Source organism: Arachis ipaensis, chromosome B02, assembly GCF_000816755.2.
Source record: "Arachis ipaensis cultivar K30076 chromosome B02, Araip1.1, whole genome shotgun sequence".
Taxonomy (NCBI): domain Eukaryota; kingdom Viridiplantae; phylum Streptophyta; class Magnoliopsida; order Fabales; family Fabaceae; genus Arachis; species Arachis ipaensis.
Window position 1 is genome coordinate 34,504,386 of NC_029786.2, and position 4,722 is coordinate 34,509,107.

The 4,722-nt window shown below is 36.7% G+C and overlaps 1 long non-coding RNA gene across 1 annotated transcript in view; it reads left to right on the top strand.

Moving 5' to 3' along the window:
• LOC110267621 overlaps positions 4,554-4,722 on the top strand; it is an 11,959-nt gene continuing 11,790 nt past the window's right edge. Inside the window, exon 1 of the long non-coding RNA XR_002355442.1 lies at positions 4,554-4,714. This is a non-coding gene — a long non-coding RNA (uncharacterized LOC110267621). The remainder of the gene's footprint in view (positions 4,715-4,722) is intronic.

A 4,722-nucleotide genomic window follows, 5' to 3' on the forward strand; every position in this document is an offset into this window, starting at 1 on the left:
ATATTACAATTACAATTTAAATACCCAACCAAAAATCAAATCAGTTAAAATTCAAATTTTCAATTTTAAAAGAAGCAGAGCAGTCACAGCACATCACAGACCCAGAGGCACGTTCCTCCTCAGCGTCCTTCACCGTTCGTCCACGTCACCGTCCTCCTCAGTGCTCGTCTTCGACGCCGCCTTCCTCCTCTTCGGCGTTCATCCACAACACCGGCTTTCTCTTCCTCGCGCTCATCATCGTCACCGCCTTTCTCCTCCTTCTCGCTGTTTGTCTGCATTAGCACCGTTTGTTTGCGTTGAAAACGTAACTAAGGTTTGGATGGGTCTCTGTTCATAGAGTTTTTTTTGTTCAATATGTAATTTAGAATTATAATGACAATAATTTAGATGTGTTAATACATAATTTTAAATGTGTTTATGTTATTTATTTAACTTTAGATGTGTTTTTGACATAAATTTTGAATATTTTGAATAAAAAATAATTAAAGTGAGTTTAATTGATTTTGAAAACTTCACCGATTTTTTAAAAATTAGTAAATTTTATGGTTTAGTTTGCAAAAAAATCAATGTATTATAAGTGTCGATCTCACGAGGCTGCTTTTCTCTTACGCAGGAGTTGCTTGAGGAGGAGAAGAGTTCCAGGAAGTGGACTACAAGTTTTAGGCTAACTGGATTGGCTAAAGGTGGCATGATGGATGTTAATATTAAAAAAAGGAACTGTTAATTAACTTTGGAGTGGGTAGAAAATTAGAGATATTTTAGGGTTTACTACAACATTTTAGGTCTATGGCCATGGCTTTTTTGGTCACGGTAAAAAACTGTGACCATAGACCCTCTATGGTCACGATTTTTTAGGATGACCAGAAAAAAAAGCTATGGTCACGGTTTTTTTAGAAAGGGTGATCATAGAGTACCTATGGTCACGGTTTTCTAAAAAAAGGTGGCCTAAAAGGGTCTATGGTCACGATTTTAAGGGGTGGGGGTCTATGGTCACGGTTTTTTACAGTGACCAAAAAGGGTCTATGGTCACGGTTTTTCAAAAAAGGGTGACCTAAAAGGGTCTATGGTCACGGTTTTAGGGGGTGACCTAAAAGGGTCTATGGTCACAGTTTTAGGGGTGACCTAAAAGGGTCTATGGAGATGATTGTGAGTTGTTTAGTTTCATAGAAATGTACACTAAAAGAAATGTGTAAATCATTTTTTATATTTTCAGCATATGCGCACATGAACTTATTTCAATTTTCCTTTTGTGTAATAGGATCATCTTCAAAATTTGAAGCAAGCTGGATACAGTGATGATGAAGCGCTTCAAACGATTTTTGGAAAGGAGAGACATGGTAGAGTTCGTTTCTATGGTCGATCAGTCACAAAATCCTCTTTTAAAAAGGATAAGCAAATCCGACAAATGCAACAACAACATACTGAAGTGGTTTCAACTATGGAGAAAAATCAAAATAACTTGACTTCCAAGTTGGATGGTTTAACGAGCTTGATCAAAACGGTGTTGCAACAAGTTAATCCTGGTATGAGTGCGGAACAAGTGTAAGTAATGATAGAAGCTGCCCAACAATCTCCGCCTGATGCAAGTAGTGCACCAAATGATGCGAGGCGAAGCATTCCTCCTTCACTGGGATCGAACCATGTGTCAAAAGATATAGAAGTAAGTACTGTCAAAAGTAGTAGTTAAATTAATAGTGGCTGATTACTTAATAGCGCCTGATTGCTGTTGATGTTAATTTTATTGTTGATTTTATTGGCTAATTGGCTCCATGAGTACGTATTGAATAGAAGGGTAAGAAACTAATTACAAACTAAGATGCATAATCTACCATTGTTTCTCTTCAGAAGGTATAGAAAAATAGATAAAGCAATAATAATACATGAAGGTAAAGGGGTAGCAATTAGCATTGAATTAGTACTCAGTAATATATAACAATCAGCATTATTATTATTTTAAAATTTACTTTGTCTATTGATTTCACACTCAATCTGGTTTTTCTGTTTCGCTGGTGTTGATTACTTGATTTGTTTGATGGGTTAGAAGCTAATAATAGTATTTCGGTATTACCTTGTTTTTTAAGCTTCTATTTTGGTTGTGGTTGTTTCTTTGTGCTAGATTTTTTTCAGTTTTAAGCGACTTCAACAGGGGAGTTGAAGTTTCATTCAAAGATAGATTAAAAACATATAAACATTACCAAATGGCTTAAAACCACATGCAAATGCTCCTTATTATTTAGTGGATGAAATTTTCATATTGATTGACTTACTTAACTTGTGCTCCATATTCATTACTCAACTGCACTACATGCATCATCAGAAACATTTTTGTTCTGTTCTAACTTCTTTATTTCTTTTGCTAGCAGGAGGACATGATGTGAAGAAAATATGTTCTATACAAATATAAGATAGGATGAGTCTTATAATGATTTTGGTTATCTAAATGTATTATTTTGATGTGTTCTTTACATTTTGATAAGAGACTTTATTCGATAATACATGTAATGGATAAATTACACCCTATTTTGATTAGTGTTGTAATGGATATCTACTTTTTAATGAAACTTTTATGATTTACATTTATTGAATTTCTCATTCTTAGATTTATTTTGTGATTATCATTATTTTGGAATGTGATTATGCTTTAAAAAAATTCATAAAATAAAACAGGTTACTATAGATAAGTTATGGCCACGGTTTTAAGGAGGCATGACCATAGATAAGCTATGGCCACGGTGAAAACAGTGACTATAGATAATGTTATGGTCACGGTTTTAAGGCAGGGTGACCATAGACGCTATGGTCATGGCAAAAAACCGTGACCATAGATAAGGCTATGGTCAACCGTGACCATAGATAAGGCTATGGTCACGGTTTAAGGAGGGGTGACCATAGAGGGCTATGGTCACGGCTAAAACTGTGCCCATAGATAAGGCTATGGTCACGGTTTTTAGGTGGGGTGACCATAGAGGCTATGATCACGGTCAAAATCGTGACCATAGATACCTCTATGGTCACGGTTTTTGGTGGGGTGACCATAGAGGCTATGGTCACGGTTTTGGGAAGGGGTGACCATAGAGGCTATGGTCACGGCCAAAACCGTGACCATAGAAAAGGCTATGGTCACAGTTTTCGGTGGAATGACCATAAAGGCTATAGTCACGGTCAAAACTGTGACCATAGATATGGCTATGGTCACGGTTTTGGGTGGAGTGACCATAGAGGCTATGGTCACGGCCAAAACCGTGACCATAGCTTTATCTATGGTCACTGTTTTGGGAAGGTGTGACTATAGAGGCTATGGTCACGGCCAAAATCGTGACCATAAATAGGCTATGGTCACGGTAAAAAAACGTCGCCTAAAGTGCTAGAATTTGAACATTACAACCGTGACCATAGAAACCGTAACCATAGATAAAAAAACCGTGACCATAGGTCTATGCCCACGAGAGAATAGGCCACGGCAGAAAAACCGTGACCATAGGTCAAAAACCGTGACCATAGACCTATGGTCACCTTTTTCACTAGCTATGGTCACGGTTTTTCACTGTGATCATAGACCTTTTTTTTTGTAGTGGTTTAAAACTTAAATTAATCTTATTACCAATGTGTATCTAAAAAATAGGAATATATTTTAATTAAAAAATAATTAGATAATATTAAAGGCTGACCAAAGACTGATTTTTGTTGTACAAGTAGCATTTTCCATATATATTTCGGTGGGTCAAAAAGAAGACAAACTTAATGTTCAAATCGGTCACGATATTTTTTTTTTGAAATTGTGTACCCCAGTTATGTAATTAATTAGGTCCCACATGTTTGCAACGTTAGTTTCATCGATTAAAATTGTAAGTAACTACTTAAATAAACAAAGCTGGCGGGTGCATCCTCCGGAAAACATGCAGGAACGGCCATATAAGTGGGAGTCAGTTTCGGCCGCATCGCTATGGCTCAGCGTGCAGCGCGAGATGCATGTTTTGGTTGGTTTTTTGCATGTTTATTCTGTCAACAGTTAGATATGAAGGAAAAATTTTCATTTGAGTCATGCAGCATAAGAATAGTCAAACAGCATCGTTTAAAACCAAATGCATGCATGGTAACCCTGAACGTAAGACCTCATGGAAATTGATGCCAACGAAGGGCATATACTATTGCTGTGCCGCCAAGACCCTAATACGCCCTTGCATGAATGATACATGTCTTTAGTATGGATAAAAAAATACAGGGTCTATATAAATTACCTTAGATACACATATGTGATATTTCACGTGAGGAAACTTCAAATCAAGGATAATTCATACGTTTTGAAAAATAAAATTTTTTTTGGGTGGTTTGAAATAAGGAGACCACTTATATCACTACACCAAATTAATCATATAGCTACATTTGATTTATGACTCTTATTTTAAGGGTCTCTATTCATTAATATAGTGACATTTATATATGTAATTTTTTAACGGTCACTAATGTAATCACTAATCACAGTCTCACTCTTTTTTGTTTTTATTCTATTTTTTCAGAAAGCATATTCATACTTTCACCGTGAAAAAGAGAAGAGAAACTAACAATCATAGTCCATCACCGTGCTACAGTTCTCGTTTGCAGTTTGCTATCGCAGTTCAAGTTCGCCATTCACCGTCGCAGTTCGAGTTTGACGTTCACCCTTCACCGTCGCGGTTCGAGTTCGCCGTTCACCGTTCGCCGTTCGCCGTTCGCCGTTCACCA